Source organism: Somniosus microcephalus, chromosome 10, assembly GCF_052327205.1.
Source record: "Somniosus microcephalus isolate GS21.2 chromosome 10, FLI_Smic_1.0, whole genome shotgun sequence".
Lineage (NCBI taxonomy): Eukaryota > Metazoa > Chordata > Chondrichthyes > Squaliformes > Somniosidae > Somniosus > Somniosus microcephalus.
Genome location: NC_140996.1, coordinates 227,172,973 through 227,200,295, shown reverse-complemented (window position 1 = coordinate 227,200,295; position 27,323 = coordinate 227,172,973). Strand labels below are relative to the sequence as shown.

Sequence of the window (27,323 nt, the reverse complement as noted above, 5' to 3'; positions counted from 1 at the left end):
GACCTGCTGAGTATTTCCAGCATTTTCTGTTTTTATTACAGATTTCCGGCATCCGCGGTATTTTGCTTTTGGATTAGTGTTTCCCTGGTGTCTGGAGCCAGAATACACCTCCCTTTAACAGGTGCAGGCTGCCTTTAAGCGTCATAGACACCCGATATCCCCCCTCCCCCCCAAAAGCTAGGGTGGGTTGCGCTGGCTGCACGCCTGCATCATTAAAATGACCAGGCAGCACGCATATCACATGCATGCTGCTTGAGTCACTTGCAAGTGATTCTGGGCGCCATTGGCTTCATTCATACAGTACACTAGGAGATCAGTAATAAAGGGGAATGTGGGTCCTCTCAGTGTAGCTTGAGCCCTCAATCTTACAGTGCAGATGGAAAAGCAAACCAGGTATTACCATCCATTTGGTGGCCCCAGCCCCCAGATGGCGCAGTGTCAAATTTTGTCTGATAACGCTCCTGTGACATTTTAATACGTTCAAGGCGCTATATAAAACATGAACAAACTAAACACTAATGAGACACCATGGACGAATGGCGACAGAATGAAAAATTGAGGGTAAGGAAAGGGACATACACTAAGTACATGGACAGCAGGGGAGTGCATGACAAGGGAGAATACAAAGGGATTAGGAGAGAAGTCAAAAAACAATTAGGAAGGCAAAGAGAAACTATTAAATTAAATTATCAAGGAACATAAAACAAAATAGTAAAATATTCTATAGGCGCATAAATAAAAAAAGAAGTTAGGATGGGAATAGGGCCACTAGAGATGGACAGGATAACAACAGGCAGTAATAGCGAAATGGCAGAAATATTAAATAATTACTTTGCTTCAGTATTTACCAGGTAGACAGATCAGGTGGACATGACATCGGAAGATGAGATTAGAAATTATATAACCTCATTCATAATAAAAAGAGGAGAAATAGTAAATAAACGAATCAAACTCAAAAGATTAACCACCGCCCCTTGACATTCAACGGCATTACCATCGCTGAATCCCCCACCATCAACATCCTGGGGGGTCACCATTGACCAGAAACTTAACTGGGCCAGTCACATAAATACTGTGGCAGCAAGAGTAGGTCAGAGGCTGGGTATTCTGCGGTGACTGTCTCACCTCCTGACTCCCCAAAGCCTTTCCACCATCTACAAGGCACAAGTAAGGAGTGTGATGGAATACTCTCCACAGCTCCAACACTCAAGAAGCTCGACACCATCCAGGACAAAGCAGCCCGCTTGATTGGGAACCCATCCACCACCTTAAACATTCACTCCCTCCACCACCAGCGTACCGTGGCTGCAGTGTGTACCATCTACAAGATGCACTGCAGCAACTCGCCAAGACCTCTTCGGAGGCACCTCCCAAACCCGCGACCTCTACCACCTAGAAGGACAAGGGCAGCAGGTGCATGGGAACATCACCATCTCCAAGTTCCACTCCAAGTCACACACCATCCTGCCTTGGAAATATATCGCCGATCCTTCATCGTCGCTGGGTCAAAATCCTTGAACTCCCTCCCTAACAGCACTGTGGGAGTACCTTCACCACACGGACTGCAGCGGTTCAAGGCGGCGGCTCACCACCACCTTCTCAAGGGCAACTGGGGATGGGCAATAAATGCTGGCCTTGCCAGCAACGCCCACATCCCATGAACGAATAAAAAAAAGATAAAGAAGTGTGAGGTAATGCATTTTGGCAGAAGGAACAGGGAGAGGCAATATACACTTAATGGCACAGTTTTAAAGTGTATGCAGGGACAGAGGGACTTGGGAGTTAATGTGCATAGGTCCCTGAAGGTGGCAGGACATACTGAGAGTGGTTAGCAAAGCATATGGGACCTTGGGCTTCATAAATAGAGGTATTGGGTACACAAGTAGAGAAGTTATGCTGAACCTTTATAAAGCGCTGGTTAGGCCACAACTGGTTAGGCCAGTTCTGGTCACCACACTTTAGGAAGGATGTGAAGGCCCTTGAGAGGGTGCAGAGGAGATTTACCAGAATGGTTCCGGGGATGGGGGATCTTGGCTACAAGGACAGGTTGGAGAAACTGGATTTGTTTTCATTAGAGCAAAGGAGGTTGAGGGGTGATTTGATAGAATGGGGGGTGATTTCTCAATGGGGAGCTTTTGGAGGCGGGACTCCCACTTGTTGAGTTTCAGTCCCGCCTCCATCAACTTCTGGCCAACCCACGCTATTTTCCCTTGATTGACCTTGTTAAGCCCGCCCATCGGGCTTAGCAGGCCAATTAAGGGAAAGCCGGTTGCAGAGAATGTCAACGTATGACGTTTCATCTGTCAAAAATCCTTGACTGATGAATTGTCATCGTTTGACAGCTCTGTGAAGCTGTCAGTGACATTCTCTGTAGTTTGATGAGGTCTTGAATTCAAGACCTCATCAAACTTCTTTCTTTTACAGAAATGAGATGGTTGTTGCATCTGAGAATGCAACAGCCATGTCTCTCATCTCCAACATGGAGTTCCGAGACTCTCCGCATACACACCGACTGAAGTCTGCAGGAAGAAACAAAGGTAAGTACACTTTTAATACTCACCTCTCCACTCTTGCACCCATCACTTTTGCACCCCGACCCCCACAGACCCAGTACTCGCCTCGCTGACCTGGCGGGTTTCGGAGCCTTCGGGAAGCCCGCACTTGTGAGGGCAAAAAGGTGATAATCCTATTTTCTGCCTGTTAACAGGCAGTTAATAGGCTTTAATCCCTTCCCGCTTCCAAGGAGATGGGACCCGGCGCGGGACGGCTACCCGCCTCCTGGCATGATGGCTTGGGGGCGGGTTGGGCACCCGCCCCCAAATTCTGCCATTTTTCCCGGCAGTCCCGTCTCCCTAGGGCTGGCAAAATTGCCCCCGTGGAGTAAGTGGTCAGCTAGACTTGCATTGCACAACAGAGAATTCACCTTACACTGCAGCCCCGCAGTCAGTGCTGTTGATCGAGGATTATCTGCAGTCAGTACACGGAGACTAGGACCTGCTGAAAGAAAAGGAAGAAATTGCATTTTTATATAGTACCTGTCATGTCCTCAGGACATCCCAAATGTCAGGAAATGCGGCAGTCAATTTATACACTACAATGTCCCACAAACCCGGGTTCGAATCCGGCCTCGGGTGACTGTCTGTGTGGAGTTTGCACATTCTCCCCGTGTTTGCGTGGGTTTCCTCCGGGTGCTCCGGTTTCCTCCCACAGTCCAAAGATGTGCGGGTTAGGTTGATTGGCTGTGATAAATTGACCCTTAGTGTTAGGGGGATTAAATACATGGGGTTACGGGGATCGGGTGGGATATGTGTTGGTGCAGGCTCGATGGGCCGAAATGGCCTCTATCTGCACTGTGGGGTTTCTGTGATCTGTGAAACAGCAGTGAGATAAATACCACACGAATCTGTTTTGGTTGAGGGGCAAATGACACCGGAGAGAACGCCCTGCTCCTCTTCAAATAGTGTCATGGGATCTTTTACATCTACCGGAGAGGGCAGATGTGACCATGGTACCATCAACTGACATTAATATCAGTCGTAGCTGACTAAAGTTGTACCTGGCATTGTGATGTTTGTAGATTACTGGCGAGAGTTCAGTGAAGGAGTAGCCACCTCATGCCCCAGAACTCAGTAACATTAGACTTAAGAATAATCACATTGTAGTAGTTGTTGTTTACAGGATGTACTCTCTTCAGACTTTAAATGTTTTGGTTGGTTCTTTTTAAACGTACAGAGCTTACAGGACCATTTAATCATCTGACCGAGGAGGAGCTTAACCAAGAAAGGAGAAAGAGAAGGAAGGCATAACTGACGCCATAGACAAGTAAGTGAAGATTCCTGCAATCACAAACGGGGGAGGAGATGGGTGGAAATAGCTGTACCTCACTGGGCAGCAAACGCATTGCTCACTTGTTGAACACTCACTTTATGCCTTTCTTGGAGCAGATTTCAGCCAGTTTAAGAAATAGACATGAACAATATACAGATGTTGCTGCAAAACATGTCTGTCTGTAAGGCACGTGTGCAGTATATGTTAGGATGAGCTCGGTCATCACTTTATTCCAATCTTCAGTGCGGCAAGAAAAAATTCTTCCAGATGTTTTCACTTACTACCTTCTTCAACTGTCTGCCTTAGATCAGCTGAATTTGACTTGAGAGCTGAGGATGACTCGAGCCCATTGATCAACATGTGGAGGAATTTCCTCACATCTGTAAACACTGGAATAAATTGGAAAGAGAGCTTACATGTGCTATCCACATTGCACACTCCCAACAAGTGGCCTGAAATAACAAATGGGATTGACTGAGTGCCATCATAGATGTCAGCTGTGGCTATAAGAACATAAGAATTAGGAGCAGGAGTAGGCTATACAGCCACTCGAGCCTGCTCCGCCATTCAATAAGATCATGGCTGATCATCGACCTCAACTCCACTTTCCCGCCCGATCTCCATATCCCTTGATTCCCCTCGAGTCCAAAAATCTATCGATCTCAGCCTTGAATATACTCAACGATCCAGCATCCACAGCCCTTTGGGGCAGAGAATTCCAAAGATTCACAACCCACTAAGTGAAGAAATTCCTCCTGATCTCAGTCTTAAATGGCCAACCCCTTATCCTGAGACTATGCCCCCTAGTTCTAGACTCTTCAGCCAGGGAAAACAACCTCTCGGCATGAACCCTGTCAATACCCCTCAAAATCTTATAATTCAATGAGATCACCTCTCATTCTTCTAAACTCCAGCGAGTATAGGCTCATTCTACACAATCTCTCATCATAGGACAACACTCTCATCCCAGGAATCAATCTAGTGAACCTTCATTGCACCTCTAAGGCAAGTATATTCTTCCTCAGATCTGGAGACCAAAACTGTGCCCAGTACTCCAGGTGTGGTCTCACCAAAGCCCTATACAACTGTATCAAGACTGCCTTACTCTTGTATTCCAACCCCCTTGCAATAAAGGCCAACATGCCATTTGCCTTCCTAATTGCTTGCTGTACCTGCTTGCTGACTCTGTTTCCTGTACGAGGACACCTAAATCTCAGTGGTAGCTGTCTCGCCTCTGAGTCAGAAAGTCATGGGTTCCAGCCCCACTCCAGAGACTTGAGCACAAAATATAGGCTGACAGTTCAGTGCAGTGCTGAGGGAGTGCTGCACTGTCAGAGGTGCCATCTTTCAGACGAGACAATAAACCGCGGCCCCGTCTGCCCCCTCAGGTGGACGTAAAAGATCCCATGGCACTATATGGAGATGAGCAGGGGAGTTCTCCCCAGTGTCCTGGGCCAATATTTATCCCTCAACCAATGTTACTAAGACAGAGTATCTGGTCATTATCATATTAGGGTGTCCTGAGGTCGTGAAGGGTGCTATATAAATGCAAGTCTTTTATTTTCTATTGATCATGTTTAATGGGTAATAAGCTCCCCAATTCCTAGTAAAGTCACTACGTGATACAGCTCTGGCTATATAGAACTAAAAGGTTTGAGATTCGATTCCCAGTAAGTGCTGTGTTATCTGATCTTAACAAGGACAGTGCATCTGGTCTCCGTGCTCATGCTCGAAAGGTGAAGCATCACCCAGGTTCCCACTTCTGATCTCTAGCCAGTGACTCCTGTTGGAAAATAGGCATGTTTTGAGTTATTGTCTCTCAGCTGGTTGAATGTATGTAGCAGCAGTTGGGGCTTGTTGCCTTTCTCTGGGCCGGGGAGTTCAGTTGGTGAGTACCCAGTGGTATTTGGGTTCTCAAAAGGCACGTGGAAAGTCAAACCTCTTCGACCCATATGCCGAGGGTTTTCCTTGACATCATCTGCAAAGTAGCTACATGGAGTAACTTACATAATGAGGATTATCATCTTATCTGCCAATTGAAGCAGACACATGCTTCCTCCGTGCTGTTCTCCAGCTGGCCTTAACACTGCCATAGAGTCTTCCAGCTCCATGATTTTGTACTGCTTCGATAAAATTCATTTGATGTGGCGTTGAATGGATGTTACATTACCTGGTGTAGGTGTGATCTCCCTTGTTCATTTTACTGCAACCCACAAAGCTCCTTCTGCTCATGTGCGCCTTGCTGCTTATTAATTTTCTGGGGGTTGCATTTTCCCTGATGGCTCAGTAGGGAAAGGAACATCTGGTCTAACACCATTCCATATAGATGAGATGTGGCAGTGTTAAGGCCAGCTGGAGAACAGCACGGAGGAAGCATGTATCTGATTGAATTGGCAGATAAGGTAGGCCAGATCACCAACAATGATGAGTCAGCCTACAGGGAGGAGGTCCAGCATCTCGTGAAGTGGTGCGCCGATAACAACCTGGCCCTTAACATCAAGAAAACCAAGGAAATCATTGTGGACTTCAGGAAGTCTAAAGGCGGAAGTCACACCCCCATCCACATCCATGGGGCTGTGGTGGAAAGGGTGGACAGCTTTAAGTTCCTCGGAGTCCACATCACGGAAGACCTCTCCTGGTCCCTCAATACCTCCTCTTTGGTGAAGAAGGCCCAGCAGCGCCTATATTTCCTAAGGAGGCTGAAGGGATGTAACCTGTCACCCCTGATCCTCTCTAACTTTTACCACTGCACAATAGAGAGCATCCTGACGAACTGTATCACAGTATTGAATGGCAGCTGTAGCTCCTATGACCGGAAAGCCCTGCAGCGGGTAGTCAAAACTGCCCAACGCATTACCGGCACCCGGCTACCGACCATAGAGCACATCTACCAGAAACGCTGTTTACGGAGGTCACTGACCATCATCAAAGACCCTACCCACCCCAGCCACAGTCTGTTCGCCCCCCTGCCATCTGGGAGACGCTACAGATGTATTCGCACCCGAACGACCAGATTTAGGAACAGCTTCTTTCCCAGGGCTGTCATCCTACTGAACTCCACAAATAAACTCTAAAGCCTGCACATCTGCCAATGCACTTTATTATGTTTATGTTAATGTATTACAAGCCAAATGAATGTTGAATGTTTAAATGTCTTAATCTAAGTGTACACTCTCAGGAGCCGCAAGCCTACATTTCGTTGTACTGCACTTGTGCACTAACAATGACAATAAAAGTTGATTATTATTATTATTATTATTATTATTATGTGGGGATGAGCATCTGACCAAGGTGGTCGCTATATGTCAGTCTCTTAGAGAACTAGTCCATGGTATTGTTGCTGAGCCCATGGAATATTCACTTGTATGTGGAGGGTGAACTACGTTCAAAGTGAGGAAGGTTATATATCCGTGTTGTTTACTATTGTTTTAGGTATGACCGTAATCCCAACTAGTGTTGAGGACTACTCGAAGGAAATGGTTCACAGTTTTCCATGCTTGTCATTTTTCCCACACACTGAGCTCCTGATTTCAGTCTTGCAATTGGGCGCAGTTGCGAAATGGAGACAAAACTTCGATCAGATCACCCCTTAACGTTCTAAATTCTAGGGAATACAACCCTAATTTGTGTAATCTCTCCTTGTAATTTAACCCTTGACCTCCGGGTATCATTCTGGTAAACCTGCGCTGCACTCCCTCCATGGCCAAGGTGTGGTGCCCAGAACTGCTCACAGTGCTCCAGGTGTGGTCTAACCAGGGCTTTGTATAGCTGCAGCATAACTTCTACCCCCTTGTATTCTAGTCCTCTAGATATAAAGGCCAGCATTCCATTAGCCTTTTTGATTATTTTCTGTACCTGTTCATGACATTTTAATGATCTATGTACCTGGGCCCCCAAGTCTCTTTGGACCTCCACTGTTTTTAGCCTCTCACCATTTGGAAAGTACCCTGTTCTATCCTTTTTAGGTCCAAAGTGGATGACATCACATTTGCTTACATTGAAATTCATTTGCCACAGTTTTGCCCATTCACTTAATCTATCGATATCCCTTTGTATTTTTATGCTTTCATCTACACTGCCTACAATGCCACCTATCTTTGTGTCATTGGCAAATTTGTATATATGACTTTCTATGCCATCATCTAAGTCGTTAATAAATACATACTGTGAATAGTTGAGGCTCCAACATAGATCCCTACGGGACACCACTAGTCACACCCTGCCAGTTTGAGTACCTACCCATTATCCCTACTCTCTGTCTCTTGCTGCTCAGCCAATTTCCTAATCAGGTCAATAATTTGCCTTCAATTCTGTGGGCTTCTACCTTAGATAACAGTCTCTTATGTGGAACTTTATCAAATGCCTTCTGGAAGTCCATATAAGTAACATCCTTAGACATTCCCCTGTCCACTACTTTAGTCACCTCCTCAAAAGCTTTGTCAGGCATGACCTACCTTTCACCAATCCATCCTGGTACTCTCTGATCAATTTGCGAGTGTTCAGTCACTCTATCCTTAATTATAGACTCTAGCAATTTCTCAACAACAGATGTTAGGCTAACTGGTCTATAGTTCCCTGGTTTCCCCCTCTCGCCATTCTTAAATATGCACATGCACAATTTTCCAATCTAAAGGGACGGTTCCTGAATCTAGATAACTTTGGAAGATTATAGTTAGGGCATCTGCAATGTGCTCACCGACTTCCTTTAAAACCCTGGGATGGAAACCATCTGGTCCTGGGGATTTGTCACTCTTTAGTGCCATTATTTTCTTCATTACTGTTATTTTACTTACGTTAATTTTATTGAGTCCTTGTCCCCGATTCAATATTAGTTTCCTTGGGATTTCCAGAATGCTATCCTCCTCCATCTACTGTAAATACTGACGCAAAGTAATTATTCAGCATGTCCACCATTTCCTTACTATCATTGACAATCTCACCACTTTCAGTTTTTAATGGGCAACATTGCTCCTGACTGCCCTCTTTTTCCTAATGTAATTGTAAAAATTCTTTGTATTAATTTTGATATCTCTTACAAGTTTCTTTTCATACTCCCTTTTTGTAGTTCTTACTATCTGTTTTGTGACCCTTTGCTGTTCTTTGTAGCTATCCCATTCGCCAGGATCTATTCTATTTTTTGCATTTTTGTATGCTTTTCTTTTAGTTTTATGCTGTCCCTTACCTCTTTAGTCGTCCACGGCTTTTAAATTCTTTTTTAAACATCTCCCACTGATCTCCTGTCATTTTACCCATTAAGAGATTTGTCCAGTTTACATTGGACAGTCTCTGCCTCATCCTGTTGAAGTCAGCCTTACCTAAGCCTAGAATCTTGGTAGCGATTTCACATTTCTTCCTTTCAAACGCTACGTTGAACTCGATCATGTTATGATCACTATTGGATAAATGTTCACGCACAGTTAGGCTGTTAACTAAATCAGGCTTATTACTCATTACTAAATCTGACCCGGCTTGTCCCCTTGTTGCCTCTAGGACATATTGTTGTAGAAAATGATCCCAGACACACTAGAATTTCACTACGTTTCTGACAGGTGCCAGTCTGCTTATCCCAAAAATCCCCCATTAAAACCATTCTGCCTTTACTACATGCTTGTCTAATCTCTGCATTTATACAATCTAGCACGTCACGGCTGCTACCAGGGGGTCTATACACAACTCCCACTACAGTCTTAAATCCTTTCCTATTTCTTAATTCTACCCATAAAGTCTCCACTACCTGCTTACCTCACTTTATATCCCCTCTTATCATTGAAGTGATTTCAGCCTTAATCACTAAGGCTACTCCTACCCCTCTGCCATTTTCCCTATCTTTCCTGTAGACCTTATAACCTGGTATATTTAGCTGACTGTCTTGCAGCCATGTCTCAGTAATGGCTACAATGTCATACCCTCCAATTTAAATTTGTGCCTGCAGTTAATTCAATTTATTCCTTGTACTTCATGTGTTTGTATAAAGAAGGCTTATTTGGGCCACACACCCTAACCTGTCCTTCAGCTCTGATGTTTTATTCACATGTTTATTTCCCTCTCCCGGTTTAATCGCTTTACATCTTTTAGTTTTTCCTTTACCTGTAGTGCCTAAAGCACAATTTATGACTATTACTCCAGTCTCTCCCCTTTCATTTGTTTTTGAACTACGATTTGTACTACAATTTCCACCTGAGCCCTCCCCCCGTTTAAAGTTCTTGTGATTGCCCTATTTATCCTTTCCGCTAGGACCCTGGTGCCAGACCGGTTCAGTTGGAGCCCATCCCAGTGGTACAGTTCCTTTCTGTCCCAATACTGGTGCCAGTGCCCCATGAAATGGAACCCCTCTTACCACACCACTCCTTTAGCCACGTGTTCACTTGCCTAATCAACTTATCCCTACGCCAATTTGCACGTGGCTCAGGTAATAATCCAAAGATTATAACCCTTGAGGTCCTGTTCTTTAATTTAGCTCCTAGTTCCTGGTACTCCCCAAACAGGACCTCTTGCCTATTCTTCCCTATGTTGTTGGTCCCAACATGGACCACAATGACTGGATCCTCCTCCTCCTCCCTCTCCAATATCCTTTCAAACCTCTTCGAGATGTCTCTCACCCAGACACCAGATAGGCAACATACCATGTGAGACTCTTGATCTTGCTTACAAAGGATGATATCTGTCCCCCTAATTATAGAATCCCCTACAACTACTACATTACACTTCCTCTGCTCCTCCCCCCTTAGGACAGCCTGCTGCTCCAAAGTGCCACGGTCCGCATTCTGGTTGTCCTTCAGACAGTCTTTATCCTTATCCTCACAAGTATCAAGTACATTGCCCAAGAAGCAGGATAAAAGACATCAGGGCTAGAAATTCGGTATTGCCCCGTTTGGGGCGCTAGTCCTGGTGAAGCGCTAACTTTAGCGCCATTGCGCCCCTGATGGTGATTGCGGCGTTAAATCAGGCGCTGCACGGGACTCCTAAGGCGCTAACCCGGCAGCGCAACCCAATTTCGCGGCGGCCAGGCGCAGCACAGGTGCTCTCAATAATCACTGACCCCGAGACACACTGGCGCCGGACAGCTCTTAAAGGGGCGGGTCAATTAGGTTCACCAGACACACTCACTGCCTTGTAGTCCTTCAAATCGGTGGGAGCCTACCTGTGGTGCACCCGCCTAGCAGGACATGGAAAGGGTGAGGCAGAGGGCGGAACGCTTCACTGATGGGGCATTGGATGCTTTGGTTGGCGCAGTGGAATCAAGGCCAAGGAAGATGGTCGGAATGTGATTTATGTTTTGGACAGTCTCCCGGGTGTGAGAGGCAGTTATGTGTCAGTGTATTAGTTTTGCTTTCTGTTGCCATTGCCTTCTCATGTTTGAAGGAACCTTAATTTGTGTAATAAAACACTTTCTTCATTTACAATGGCCATGTCTGCTATTTACATGCATCTTGCCCTTCACAGGCTTGGGGGTATCAGACCGGTTCCATTCCTGTTCTTGGAATGGCAGCAAGCATTCCATGAGAGGGGCCTAGAAGCTACTTCTGATCAGCCTCTGACGCGCAGCCTGAGAAGAGCCGCACGCATAGAAGTTCAGGGCAGCAGGCATCTTCTCAGCCACCGACAGAGATGTCCTGCACCTTCTCTGAGGCTGCAGATCTGGCTGAAGCAGCTGGCACAGCTCAGTCACCACCTCCTTTGTAAAGCGCAGCCTTCTGATACACTGCTCCTCCGACATGTCCATGTAGGAAAACTGCTGTCGGAAAACCCTGCCAGCGTAAGGTCTGGTGTGGCGACGTCTGTTGGCCCTCCTCCGTCTGGCCATGCCTGCCCTTCTCTCCATGTTTCTCTGTGCCCTTCCCCGATGATTCAGCAGCAGGACGCTCCCCTCCAATGCAGTCCCCATAATAAGTGCCCACAGGAAGTTTTCCCGTTGTTAAGGCTCACCAACAGCAAGGTGATGGTCAGAAGGCTGAAGTTCGTCTGCCTGCGCTGGCTCAGTGGTCAAATGGCTCTCAGTGTGCAGCTCAGCAACTCTTTGTAGCTCTCGAGAAAAAGATTGGTGAAGTCAAGCGTAGGTCCCTTGCAGTCAGAATCGGGGGAATGGCAGACCAACTAAATTCATACTTTGGTTCTGTCTTCACAAAGGAGGACACAACCTCCCAGAGATGCCGGGGAACATAGGGTCTGATGAAAGGGTGGAACTGAAAGAAGAAATCAGTATTTGTAGGGAAATGGTGTTAGGAAAATTGATGGGACTGAAGGCCGATAAATCCCCAGGGCCTGATAATCTACATCCCAGGGTACTTAAGGAAGTGGCCCTAGAAATAGTAGATGCATTGCTGGTCATCTTCCAGAACTCGATAGACTCTGGAACAGTACCCATGGATTGGAGGGTAGCTAATGTTACCCCACTATTCAAAAAAGGTGGTAGAGAAAAAGCGGGGAATTATAGACCGGTAAGCCTGACATCGATAGTGGGGAAAATGCTAGAATCTATTATAAAAGATGTAATAGCAGAGCACTTGGAAAGCAGTGACAGGATCGGACAAAGTCAACATGGATTTACAAAAGGTAAATCATGCTTGACTAATCTACTGGAATTTTTTGACAATGTAACTGGTAAAATAGATAAGGGAGAACCAGTGGATGTGATGTATTTGGACTTTCAGAAGGCTTTCGATAAGGTCCCACATAAGAGATTAGCGTGCAAAATTAAGGCACATGGGATTGGGGGCAAGGTATTGACTTGGATAGAGAACTGGTTGGCGGGCAGGAAGCAAAGAGTTGGAATAAACGGGTCGTTTTCCGAGTGGCAGGCAGTGACTAGTGGGGTACCGCAAGGATCGGTCCTAGGACCCCAGCTGTTCACAATATATATTAATGATCTGGACGAGGGAATTGGATGTAATATCTGCAAATTTGCAGACGAGACAAAGCTGGGTGGGAGGGTAAGCTGTGAGGAGGATGTTGTGAAACTCCAGTACGATTTGGACAGGTTGGGTGATTGGGCAGAAACATGGCAAATGCACTATAATGTGGATAAATGTGAGGTTATCCACTTTGGTGGCAAAAACAGGAAGGCAGATTATTATTTGAATGGCAATAGATTGGGAGAAGGGGAAGTGCAAAGAGACCTGGGTGTTCTTGTGCACCAGTCGCTGAAGGTAAGCATGCAGGTGCAGCAGGCGGTTAAGAAGGCAAATGGTATGTTGGCCTTCGTAGCAAGAGGGTTCGAGTACAGGAACAAGGATGTCTTGCTACAGTTGTACAGGGCCTTGGTGAGACCACACCTTGAGTATTGTGTGCAGTTTTGGTCACCTTACCTGAGGAAGGACGTTCTTGCCATGGAGGGAGTGCAGCGAAGATTCACCAGGCTGATACCTGGGATGGCAAGAATGACGTATGAGGAGAGATTGTGTCGATTGGGCTTATACTCACTGGAGTTTAGAAGATTGAGAGGGGATCTCATCGAAACCTATAAAATTCTGTCAGGCCTGGACAGACTAGATGCAGGAAGGATGTTTCTGATGGCCGGGGAGTCCAGAACCAGGGGTCATAGTCTAAGGATAAGGGGTAAGCCATTCAGGACTGAAATGAGGAGGAATTTCTTCACCCAGGGAGTAGTGAACCTGTGGAATTCTCTGCCACAGAGGGTGGTGGAGGCCAGTTCATTAAATATATTCAAGAAAGAGTTGGATATATTTCTTAAGGCTAAAGGGATCAAGGGATATGGGGAGAAGGCAGGGACAGGGTACTGAATTTGGATGATCAGCCATGATCTCATTGAATGGCGGAGCAGGCTCGAAGGGCCGAATGGCCTACTCCTGCTCCTATCTTCTATGTTTCTATGTTTCCTACTGATGTTAGGCTAACCGGTCTGTAGTTCCCTGTTTTCTCTCTTCCCTCCTTGATTTGTGATTGGTTGGGCTGGCCCACATTATTCCAGGGACGCTTGTGAACCGTGTGTGCCCCTGGGATATGTGGGCCTTTACGCAGGCATATGCCCGCAGGCCCAGGAGCACAAGAGTCCGAAGGTACGGAGGCACCAAGTAGGTGTGGAGTTTACTTGCGGTTCGGAGGCATTCGCCCGTGGGATGCCTCCGACCGCAATGTCCAGCCCATTATATAACATAGAATGTACTGTACAGAAACAGGCCATTCAGCCCAGCTGGTTTATGCTCCACACAAGCCTCCACCCACCCCTCTTCATCTACCTACACCAGCTTAACCTTCTATTCCTTTCTCCCTCATGTTTATCTAGCTTCCTCTTAAATGCATCTATGCTATTTGCCTCAACCACTCCCTGTGGTAGCGAGTTCCATTTTCTCACCACTCTCTGGGTAAAGAAGTTTCTCCTGAATTCCCTATTGGATTTATTAGTGACAATCTTATATTTATGGATCCTAGTTTTGGTCTTCCATGGAATGGCAGAGTACCCGAAACATACAAACATAACATTTATTGTGGGGGAAGTCACTTGGGTTAGTTCCAGAGTTATCTTTTGAATTTTGATCAAGTAGCACCAATAAGTACCAGTAGTTGCGCTATATAAATGCAAGTTATTGTTGTTGGCATAGTTTGTAATATTTAGCTATTCTAGCAGCAGGCAGTCTTCTAATTTCTTTTAAAAATAATTTGTTGCATTCTGTTGCAAGCTGTTAACGTTGAGGAAATGTTGGGAAGATCTAGAAGGCAGGTTGAAAACCTATTTAAATGAATGCAATTATGTTTATTTTTGAAGAGTGACAAATGTCAAAGATAGGTTGTGGTTTTAAATTAAAATGAGTGAGTGCCATTTCTAATTAATGAATAAAAGTTGACCGATCTAGTGTTGAAACGTATTTAGCGTATGCAGACTCGGCTTATAAATTCCAGTCATCTTACAGCACTGTCATCACCAGCGTGCAAAGCGCATAGGCTACTTCGTTAGTGCTCATCAACGGCGTGGGGCATGGTTTGTATTTGTCCGCACGGACATTTAGCATTGTCACGAAGGGCACCATAGGTGAAGATTTGAAGCGCACTGTCTCTGTCCAGTTTGAAAGCTGTTGAGACGCATCCGACTATGATGTGGCTAGTTGAATGTTATGCAGGGTTGTGGATGATATGGTGAACTATAGCAGCATTTGCTGTCAACACTTCATGCTAGTGAGTTGGTAAGAAATCGGGAACGGTTGACCTTGTTGAGTATCTGAGAGTCGCACTTTATTCTATTCGTTCATGGGATGTGGGCGTCACTGGCCAGGCCAGCATTTATTGCCCATCCTTAATTGCCCCTTGAGAAGGTGGTGGTGAGCTGCCACCTTGAACCGCTGCAGTCCGTGTGGTGAAGGTGCTCCCACAGCGCTGTTAGGGAGGGAGTTCCAGGATTTTGACCCAGCGACCATGAAGGAACGGCCGATATATTTCCAAGTCAGGATGGTGTCTGACTTTGAGGGGAACTTGGAGGTGGTGGTGTTCCCATGCGCCTGCTGCCCTTGTCCTTCTAGGTGGTAGAGGTCGTGGGTTTGGGAAGTGCTGCCGAAGAAGCCTTGGTGAGTTGCTGCAGCGCATCTTGTAGATGGTACACACTGCAGCCACGGTGCGCCGGTGGTGGAGGGAGTGAATGTTTAAGGTGGTGGATGGGGTGCCAATCAAGCGGGCTGCTTTGTCCTGGATGGTGTCGAGCTTCTTGAGTGTTGTTGGAGCTGCACTCATCCAGGCAAGTGGAGAGTATTCCATCACACTGTTGAGGGATAATAGAGTGAATTGGTGGTACTGAACAGACTCCAGTAGCTGTGCATTCTGTGCACTTTGGCTTCCATCTCCCAGAGGGGTGTGATGATGGCTTGGTAAAAACTCTTCTCTGATTGTCCCACTCTATACTGTTTCCTCAGGAGATTAACTGGAAGGGGTAAAATCCATAATGGAGCAATGTTCTACGTGTTCTTTAATAGGATTGGGCTGATTGGGGCTTTTTCTTGTGATATAAGTATACCTCTGAAAATCAGGGATTTTTTGGTGGTTGTAGCTGAGGAATTATTCAAATAACCAGATTTCATTTTTGTTTACCTGTACTTTTAATCCAATTGTAAAATGCTTCCAACTTGCAAGGGGAAAAGGCCACAGCTGATCACGTTAAAAATACATACAATTGAAACAGAAGGGAAATTACACTGCACTAAATCCCAGAATACAAAAGGCTCTTTCAAGAGTATCGCCGCAGAAAGTAAATCAGTAACTTGCAGTTATATAGCGCACCTCCCAGAGAAGAACATCTCCGAGTACGTTGCTCGGTGTCCACATTTCCCCTTGTAAGAAAAGTGGGAATTGACGGGGGTGGGGGATGAAGATGTTTTAATGGGGCTATTGAGAACAAAGCGCAAGGTGAAGTATTTGAATTCAGAGTTTGAATTACTGAAAGATTGCTATCTGGTTGAACTGAGAACCACTTGCAGGTTATTTAATCAACCATTTTACAAAATGGGATATTGCAGCAGCAATGCTCCAAATGCATAGAATCATAGAAGTTTACGGCGCAGAAGGAGGCCATTCGGCCCATCTTGTCCGTGCCGGCCGACAAAAAGCCTAACCCAGCCTAATCCCACTTTCCAGCTCTTGGTCCGTAGCCCTGTAGGTTACGGCACTTCAAGTGCATATCCAAGTACTGTTTAAATGTGATGAGGGTTTCTGCCTCTACCACCCTTTCAGGCAGTGAGTTCCAGACCCCCACCACCCTCTGGGTGAAAAAAGTTCTCCTCAACTCCCCTCTAAACCTCCGACCAATTACTTTAAATCTATTTCCCCTGGTTATTGACCTCTCTGCTAAGGGAAACAGGTCCTTCCGATCCACTCTATCTAGGCCCCTCATAATTTTATACACCTCAATTAGGTCTCCCCTTAGCCTCCTTTGTGCCAAAGAAAACAACCCCAGCCTATCCAGTCTTTCCTCATAGCTAAAATCCCCAGCCCAGGCAACATCCTCATAAATCTCCTCTGTACCCTCTCTAGTGCAATCACATCATTCCTGTAATGTGGTGACCAGAACTGCACGCAGTACTCTAGCTGTGGCCTAACTAGTGTTTTATACAGTTCAAGCATAACCTCCTTGCTCTTATATTCTATGCCTCAGCTAATAAAGGCAAGTATCCCGTATGCCTTCTTACCCCCCCCAACCCCTTTTCCTTCATCCAGCCCTCCAATTTAATCTTGAATGTTGACATTGCTTCTGACTAAATCATTAACTCTGGAAGTGTATTGCACAGCTTCACGGTTCTTTCTCCTGCTCTCTGTTTGATTTTTTTTACATTTAATCGATGACCTTTTGTTCTTGACCCCCTCAACTACTGGAAACTGTCTGCTTCTATCTTCCCTGTCTCATCCTTTCATAATATTAAACCCTTCTATCATGTTGCCCTGTAATCTGCATCGATTTGTGTTAGATCCGTGTATCTAAATGTTGTGTTCTTCAATAATCAGACAAAAGACTGCGGGGAACGATCAACAGGTGTTTACTGAATGAGGGTTCAAACTGCAACTGACTGTACAGATCACTACTCAGGGTTTATATACAGGTGTGGTCACTGCCGGTACTACAGGATACAGGAGCTGTAAAAAGTAGTTCTTCCCCTTAAAGGTACATACATTACAATTCCTCCCCTTTTAGATTAACAGTACCATAACACTCATTTAACAATTAAATATCAAACTAATTACAATTAACACTTTTAACATGCAACATTAACTGAAAATTGTCTATTTATAAATTCAGTCTTTGGGGAGGCTTCCTGATTCTTTCTGGATAACGCCTTTCCCAAGTGTCTCGCTCTTGGTGCGGAGGCGATTCTAACACCTTGTCGTCAGTTGATTCATCAGCTTCCAATGCTATTGTTTCTGAGGTAGATGCGACCTGTACTTCGGGTTCCTCACCAGGTACGTATGGCTGAGACATGGGGTTGACTCGTTCCTGTGACTCTAGGATCTGGTCAACATGGCGTCTCACAATGTTCTCCCCAACATCCACTGTGTACATTAGTGGCCCCTGCCGTGTGCATATCGTTCCTGGTTGCCATTTCTCTGTTCGGTAGTCGCGGGCCAAGACTGGTTGCCCTACATTGAAGCTCCTTGTCGGCTTCTCATTGATGTGCTGGAATTGCTTACTCTCAACATCTCTTCGTACATTTGGTCTGAGCAAATCCAGACGAGATCTCAACCTTCGGTTAAAGAACATCATGGCCGGGGCCTGGTTGGTGACTGCATGTGTCGCATTTCTGTAGGCTAACAGGAAATTGTCCACCTTATGCTGCAGTGGAATGTCGTCATCGCACATGGCCTTTACTGCTTTTTTAAAGGTTTGTACGAACCTCTCAGCCAATCCATTTGTGGCTGGATGATACGGGGCGGATGTGTAATGCCTTACCCCATTCCTTTTCATAAATCTTCGAAACTCTTCGGACACAAACTGTGGTCCGTTATCAGAGCAAATCTGCTCTGGCAAGCCGTTCCTGGCAAAAATGGTCCGTAGGACTGCAATAGTTTTCTCCGTGGTGGTGGAGGACATTTTGATCACCTCAGGCCATTTTGAGTGCGCATCCACGGCTATTAAAAACATTGAGTGCATGAATGGACCAGCAAAATCAATATGCACCCGTTGCCATGGAGATGAGGGCCACTCCCATGGGTGTAGAGGGGCATGTGGTGGTGCATTTTGGACCTTCTGGCATCCCGAGCAGCTCTTTGTCAGGTCCTCGATTTGCTGATCGATCCCCGGCCACCACACATAAGCCCTAGTAAGGCTTTTCATTTTCACCCCTCCCAGATGACCTTCGTGAAGCTCATTGAGCACTCTCTCCCTTAACTTGGGTGGAATTACCACTCGGGATCCACACATCAAGGTCCCCTGGCACACTGACAGCTGTTCTCTTCTGGATGAGAATGCTGGCAACAGTGAGTCGCCATGTGCTGGCCATCCCTTCACCGTCAAATCATATACCCGAGACAGTGTCGGGTCATTTCGGCTCTCCTTCTCTATACCAGCGTTAGTTACTGGCAAGCATTCAATTATAGTCGAATGAAATATTTCGACAGGATCCACTGCTGGTGCTTCCTTCGCAGTAGGCAGTGGCAGGCGTGATAGCCCATCAGCGTTTCCATGCTGTTTCGTGCCCTTATACTCGATTTCATATTGGTGCGCCCCTAGAAAAAGGGACCATCTTTGTAGCCGTTGTGCAGTCATCACCGGAACGCCCTTCTTTGGATTAAAGATGGAGACAAGTGGTTGGTGGTCAGTCAGCAAGGTGAACTTCTGCCCGTGCAGATAGTGATTGAACTTTTTCACTCCCCACACTAGGCTGAGGGCCTCCCTGTCAATCTGGGCGTAGTTACGCTCGGCTGAGGTTAGTGACCGAGACGCAAAGGCTACTGGCCTCTCCGAGCCGTCCGGGAATTTGTGCGACAGCACCGCTCCAATGCCATAGGGTGATGCATCACACGCCAACCGAATTGGTAGTGCTGGGTTGAAATGAGCCAACACCTCTTTTGATGTGATCAATGCTTTGCTCTTCTGGAAAGCTCGTTTACATTCATCACTCCACTTCCATGGTACCCCCGTTTGCAGTAGGGTGTTCAGTGGGTGTAGTATGGTAGACAAATTCGGCAAGAACTTATGGTAGTAGTTCACCAGCCCGAGGAACGACCTCAGTTGTGACACATTTTCCGGTGCTGGAGCCTTGACTACTGCCTCAATCTTTTCAGGGGACTTATGTAACCCCTCTTTATCAATAACGTGGCCACAATACGAGATCTGCTTCTGGAAAAACTCGCATGTGTGGCGATTAGCTCGGAGCCCATATTCCTTCAATCTAGTGAGCACCTGCTCCAGGTTGGCGAGGTGATCACTGTCATTTTCGCCCATGACCAGGATGTCGTCCAAATAACACTGGGTCCCTGGAATCCCTTGCAGGATTTGTTCCATTGCCCTTTGCCAAATAGCCGGAGCTGATGCTACCCCGAACACCAGCCAGTTGTATTGGTAGAGACCTTTATGAGTGTTGATCGTGAGGTACTGTTTCGAGGCTTCTTCTACCTCCATTTGCAGGTACGCCTGGGCCAGATCAATCTTAGTGAAGCGTTTCCCTCCAGATAGCGAGGCGAAAATATCTTAAATCCGCGGAAGCGGATATTGTACAGTGTGAAGGACTGGGTTCACTGTCACCTTAAAGTCCCCACAGATGCGAACCTTCTTTGGTTCCCCAGGCGTATTACTCAACGACCTCTTCATTACAGGAACGATGGGTGTAGCCCACTCGCTCCAGTCCACTTTGGACAGTACTCCTGAACGTTCCAAACCTTCCAGCTCTGCTTCGACGGCTGGGCGGATCGCATAAGGTACCGGTCTGGCCTTAAAAAACTTTGGGCTTGCATTTTCCTCTATTTTGATCGTCGCTGTTATGCCTTTTAGTGTTCCGAGTCCCTGCTGGAACACTTCTTGTGCGTCAGTTAGCATTTTTGACAGTCGTCCAGGTGTGACGTCGTCATCCTTTTTGGCATCTACAGTCAGTGCTTGTATGGAATGCCAATCTAGCTGTATCTTCCGGATCCATTCACATCCTAGTAGTGGTGGTCCTCCATCTGGCAATACATATAGGTCCATTTTTGGTGTTTCCTTGCCGTTATATATAATGTTCACCCTTATTTTTCCTTTGGGGTAGACTTTTTGCCCCGTGTACGTCTTCAAGACAATCTTTGTATCTCTCAAGGGTATATGTGAGAATAGCCGCTTGTAGTCCCTTCGGTTTATGACTGTTAGGGCTGATCCTGTGTCCAATTCCATTTTCACTTGGACTCCTGCTATCTTGAGCGTGACCCAGATAGTTTGGTGATCCTCCGTTTTGATCACATTATGTAGTTTCAGACAACCCAGCTCCTTGCTTCCGGAGTCTGTATCACTCTTCTGTTCGTCTGAACTACTCTCCGTCACCTTATGTACCTTCTTGTACTTCTCCTGTGGAGATTTCTTGCTGCTGGTTTTCTTTCCCGACCTGCAGACTCTTGCTATGTGTCCTACTTTTCCACACTGTCTGCACACTTTGTCCTTGAACCAGCAATCATTATGGTCATGTGTTGTTCTGCCGCAGAGAGAGCACTTCACTGTTCTGTATGACATTTCATTTGTGCCATATTCTTGCGGTCTCCGTTGTATCTCTGCAGCGCCCCTTGTTGCTGCTTCGTGTGATACTGCCATGCTGAAAGCCTTGTCCAGCGTAAGGTCCTTTTCTGATAGAAGCCGTTTCTGGGTTCCTTCACTTTGAAGCCCACACACAAACTTGTCCCTTAAAGTATCTGCTAGTCCCGTTCCAAACTGGCAGTGTTTCGATAGCTTGCGCAGTTCCGTTAAATACTCAGCATTACTTTCATCTTTATGCTGGTTCCTTTTGTGAAACTTAAATCTTTCTGCTATCAGCAGCGGTGTGGGGTTTAAGTGGTCCTGTAGGATTGACACTATGTTTTCAAAATCCTTTTCTACTGGCTTCTCTGGGGTTACTAGGTTTCGTAGTAAGCCATACGTTTTTGCACCCATTGAATTCAACAATACCAGCGCTTTCTTGTCCTCTGGCACTTCATTCGCCTTGCAGTATACTTCTATGCGTTCGACATATGTCGTCCAATCTTCGACTTCATTGTCGAACGCTGTGATACTGCCACTCTTTGGCATTTTTGGGTGTGGTTAGACTGGCTTAAAATGGCATCTCCCGCGCTTTCCTTTCTTCCCCGCTGCGGCTTAAAATGGCTTCTCCCGCGCTTTCCTTTCTTCCCCGCTGCGGCTTAAAATGGCGTCTCCCGCGCTGCTGCCAATGCCGCTCTCGGCGGTCCTTGTGGCAAATGGCGACGCCCTGTGGGTTTCGTGCGCTGCTCCTGCGCTGCTGCCAATGCCGCTCTCTGCGGTCCTCGTGGCAATGGCAGTGCCTCGCGTTTTCCTGCGCGCCTCTCTCCCCCGTTGACGCTGCTCGGCCCTTGAACACCGGCTGCGCTCTGCTCTCTCTCTCGTCTCTCTCCCCCGTTGACGCCGCTCGGTCCTGAACACCGGCTGCGCCCTGTGCGCTCTGCCCTCTCTCCCCCGTCGACGCTGCTCAGCCTTTTTCTGTGCCGCTCGGTCGGCTGTAGCTGCCGCTGTCCGGGAAGGGTCTGCGCAGTACCTGTTGCCAGCCCGTTTCGCTGGGCCACCATGACTGGAAAGCGAAGCCTGGCTCTCGACAGCCTCCCCTGCGATGCTCAAATCTCCGCTGGATGACTGGGCGGTTGCCCGTGGTCGACGCCCGTGCTTCTGCACTCGACCTCCTTCCACTTTTCTCCAGGAGCGAATCCCTGGGAGGTGATGCAGAGTTGCAGGTAGGTTCGAATCTGCTCGTCGCCAATGTTAGATCCGTGTATCTTGATGTTGTGTCCTTCAATAATCAGACAAAAGACTGCGGGGAACGATCAACAGGTGTTTACTGAATGAGGGTTCAAACTGCAACTGACTGTACAGATCACTACTCAGGGTTTATATACAGGTGTGGTCACTGCCGGTACTACAGGATACAGGAGCTGTAAAAAGTAGTTCTCCCCCTTAAAGGTACATACATGACAATTTGGACTCCCACTTTAAGGTAAGATTTGCCAGTTCTGAATCATCTTCAAAAAGAAATCCTACTATAAAGGTCATGTTGTCAGGTCTATAATCACAAGGATCATGCTTCCGACTTTAAAAATGATTTTATTTTGCCAAACTTCTCCCATCTGTCTTTCTCTCCTGATGCTGTTGGTTCTTGTTGGGAGACAGTTACACATGTACGAGGTTAGAAAGTGAATGTCCGAGGCCTATTCAGCCACCACTACTGAACCTAGTCGGGTTGTGAATCTGTGAAATTCTCTACCCCAAAGAGCTGTGGATGCTGAATCGTTGAGTATAATTGAGCCAATTTTTTTTTGTTTCTAAGAATTTAAATCGTATGTTCAGTTTCCATCCACCAATACAAAGGGGTACAGTAGCATAGTGGTTATGTTACTGGACTAGTAATCCAGAGACCTGGACTAATGATCCCGAGACATGAGATCAAATCCCCCAACGGCAGCTGTGGACTTTAAATTCAGATAATTTCAGAAAATCTGGAATAAAAACCATGAAACTACTGGATTGTTGTTGTAACCCATCTAGTTCACTAATGTCCTTCAGGGAAGGAAACCAGCTGTCCCTCTCTGGTCTGTGGTTGACTCTTATCTATCTGCCCTCTGAAATGGCTTAGCAAGCCACTCAGTTGTATAAGGTGGCTCACCACCACTCAAGGGCAATTAGGGATGGGCAATAAATGCTGGCCTTTCCTGTCCATGTCTTTTCTGTTTGGTATTTTGCACCTCCAGCTCCTAGTGACGAGCATCTTTGAGTTAAATTTCAGGCAGGCAGGAATTTGAATTCCCCAGCTACTGTGGTGGGATTTAAACTCATGTCTCCAGATCGTTAGTCCAGGCCTCTGGATTACTAGTCCAGTAACAGTGCTTGCTGGCCAGTGTTATTCCAGCATGCTTTAAGACACCCATGTCTCAGTTTGCATAGCCCGCCTAAGAATGTTTTGGGTCTTTCTCTGTTCGCAGTAACCAATCTGATTACACTTGGGTGGGGGGGGGGGGGGGGAAGGTAACTGGTCGGCTGGGCAGAGGGCTGTAGATGTTGTTTATTATATAAATAAAATAAAGCTGTGTAGAGCAAACCATGTTTTTAAATGTAAAAGATTAGATTATATAGAAAGAATCCAGTAGGCACGAAGGAATGTTTTGTTGTGGTTGCCATACGCCAATAGCTGTGGACTGGGCTGTCTGGAAATTTGTAAAATGCACAGGAGATAGCAAAAGTCTGCTTTTAAAAATATACAACGGAACTCCTCTTTGCCATCATGAAGGGGATATCCATGGAGGATAGTGGAAATTGGCTGATAATCAAGAGTCTTCCTTTAGGTCTGACTGGGTTTTTAGCTTCTGACTCGTCTATTGAGATTACCTAATCAAGTTCCTAAATCTTTTCCATTTTTAAAAAAGAAAAATGCCACCAGACCAACTCATGGACTCGATACCCTGACTCTCGCTTGCCTGAACCAAAGCTAAATACAAGAGCTGCACGGATACTAAATTCCAGCAGGTACTAGACATAGAATCATAGAATAGTACAGCACAGAAGGAGGCCATTCGGCCAATTGTGTCTGCGCCGGCTCTTTCGAAGAGCAATCCAGTTAGTCCCAATCTCCTCGCTCTTTCCTCATATCCCTACAAATGTTTTCTCCTTCAAGTATTTACCCAGCTCCCTTTTAAAGGCTACTGTTGAATCTCTATCCACCCCCCTATCAGCCAGTGCACTCCAAATCCTCACCACTCGCTGCGTAAAAAAGTTTTTCCTCATGTCGCCTCTGGTTCTTTTGACAATTCCCTTAAATCTGTGCCCTCTGGTTATCTAGGTAACTACTTTACCCTGCTAGATCAAGAATCCAGGGTCTTGGAAACATTTATTCGAAATGCTTAATTGGATTTTAGCTGTGTTTTGCAAAGTTAAAATTCAAGTCTGTCTTTTCTTTCTTTGTGGAAACCTTTTCACAGATTAAGCCTACCTACTTGACTTCTCACCATATCCCTCTCTCTCTCCAGAAGTGTGTCCAGTTCGCTCATGAACCCTTTGCGCCTACCAGATAATTCCACAATCCTCTTACCCTTTGGAAAAAGTTCTCCCTGATTTCCTTTTATGCTCATAACTTTTAACTACATTGAACAATTTGCATGGATCGATTTTTGTCAGCTTGCTAGTTAGACTTGAAAACTTATTCCATCATCACTCTCCTTTTCCAAAAAGAGCCAACTTCCTTAACTGCAATTTCTCAGAATCGCCTTTTTTTGCTTTTGTATCCTCTCATCCTCACTACAACCTGCCAACAGGCAGCACTATTGCACCATCTATTTGAATGAGAAACTACGATTTTAAAAAAACACAACCCCTTCAGGCACACAGCTAAAGAAGGACTAGCATTTTTATAGTGTCTTTCACGACCTCAGGACGTCCCAAAGCGCTTTACAGCCAATGAAGTACTTTTGAAGTGTAGTCACTGTTGTAATGTAGGAAATGCAGCAGCCAATTTTCACACAGCAAGATCCCACAAACCGCAATGTGATAATGACCAAATAGTCTTTTTTAGTGATGTTGATTGAGGAATAAATATTGGCCCCAGGACACTGGGGATAACTCCCCTGCTCTTTGAAATAGTGCCCTGGGATCTTTTATGTCCACCTGAGAAGGCAGATGGGGCCTCGGTTAACGTCTCATCCGAAAGACGGCACTGCAGCACTCCATCAGTACTGCACTGGAGTGTCAGCCTAGATTATTGTGCTCAAGTCTCTGGAGTGGGGCTTGAACCCACAACCATCTGACTCAGGCGAGAGTGCTACCCACTGAGCCACACCTGACAGGTATGACACCTGCTGTTGTGATTTATGCTACTTGAACTCATTTTGTGTTGGACTAAAGTCATGGGTAGGGTAGGGTGGCAGGTTCACTTTGCTGAAGGACATTAATGAACCAGTTCGGTGTTTACAACAATTGAGAGATGCCGTGTCTTGCAGTTAACATTCTGCAGCTTATAAAATGTTAATTAAAATAAACGTATTAAATGGGATGTGTGTTAGTGTCCAATTGAAAGTATTTTTTCACAATTAAAACCTTACCAGGGAAAGTGAAGCTCAAACTTGGCATAGTGGTTATGTTACTGGACCAGTAATCCAGAGGCCCGGACTAATGATCCTGAGTTCAAGTCCCACCATGGCAGCTGGGGAATTTAAATTCAGTTAATTAAATAAAGAACATAAGAAATAGAAGCAGGAATAGGCCACTTGGCCCCTCGAGCCTGCTCCGCCATTCAATAAGATCATGGCTGATCTTGGGCTCAAAGCCACTTCCCTGCCAGCTCCCCATAACCCTTCACTCCCTTATCTTGCAAAAATGTGTCTATCTCCACCCTAAATGTATTTAATGACCCAGCCTCCACGGCTCTCTGGGGCAGAGAATTCCACAGATTTACGACCCTCTGAGAGAAGAAATTCCTCCTCATCTCAGTTCTAAAAGGGCGACCCTTTATTCTGAAACTATGCCCCCGAGTTCTAGATTTCCCCACGAGGGGAAACATCCTCTCTGCATCTACCTTGTCGAGCCCCCTCAGAATCATATATGTTTCAATAAGATTACCTCTCATTCTTCTAAACTCCAATGAGTATAGGCCCAACCTGCTCAACCTTTCCTCATACGTCAACCCCCTCATCTTAGGAATCAACCGAGTGAATCGTCTCTGAACTGCCTCCAATGCAAGTATATCCTTCCTTAAATAAGGAGACCAAAACTGTACAGTTGTAGCAGGACTTCCCTGGTTTTATACTCCAACACCCTTGCAATAAAGGCCAACATTCCATTTGCCTTTTTGATTACTTGCTGTACCTGCATGCTAAAGATCTGGAATGAAAATCTAGCATCAGTAATGGTAACCATGAAACTACCGGATTGTCATAAAAACCCAACTGGTTCACTAATGTCCTTTAGGGAAGGAAACCTGCCGTCCTTACCTGGTCTGGCCCTACATGTGACTCCAGACCCACAGCACTGTGGTCGACTCTTAACTGCCCCTCTGAAATGGGCCCCTCTGAAATGTCAAGAAGGCAGCTCACCAGCACCTTCTCAAGGGCAATTAGGGATGGGCAATAAATGCCGTCTCCCACATCTTGTGAATGAATTTTTAAAAAACTGGGTTCAGCTGGTAATAAATGCTCTTCCCTGCAGAAATGTGAGATAGTCCAAAGAACAAAAATAGATGCTGAGTATTAAATGCTCAATACTTTGTCCTGAGACAGAACAGCATTAAAACCATGCTATGATCCAGAAGTTAGCTTGCTTCTGTTGTATAATATCAGTCATATTTTCTGGGATCTGCTTATTTAAATTCTATTTCGTAAGTGTTCATAAAGCCTTCAACATTAACCCAGCTTATGAAATCTCCTGAAAGTGGCTTCTATACCAAAACGCCATCAATATATTGGTGAAGACAAACATGGTAGAAGGCAAAACCGTTTGAACACAAGGTTTTAATTTTCAGAATGGAATGCAGCGAAATAGGACACCTTTTAAATCCAATTGGTTGTTTCTTAGTGGTCACCCTGCCCCCACCTGCCTTTTTGTGTCATGACGCGGAGACATTAATAAATTTAGATTTAGTTTTGATGAATTTTCATTATCAACGCCAAAAATAATGTTGTCAGCCGTGGCTCAGTTGGTAGCACCCTCGCCTGTGAGTCAGAAGGTTGTGGGTTCAAGTCCCTCTCTAGAGACTTCAGCACAAAAATCTAGGCTGACGCTCCAATGCCAAGCCCTCTCTAGATGTAAACTATTTCAAAGAAGAGCAGGGGGGTTATCCTTGGTGTCCTGAGGCCATAATTTATCCCTCAATCTAGATCACTAAAAAAAACAGATTATCTGG

General features: G+C 45.9%; 1 long non-coding RNA gene across 1 annotated transcript in view; it reads right to left on the bottom strand.

Moving 5' to 3' along the window:
- Positions 1-27,323, bottom strand: part of LOC147112129 (uncharacterized) — a 46,650-nt gene that overhangs the window by 18,130 nt on the left and 1,197 nt on the right. The window contains exon 2 of the long non-coding RNA XR_015079824.1: positions 2,924-2,997. This is a non-coding gene — a long non-coding RNA (uncharacterized LOC147112129). The remainder of the gene's footprint in view (positions 1-2,923; positions 2,998-27,323) is intronic.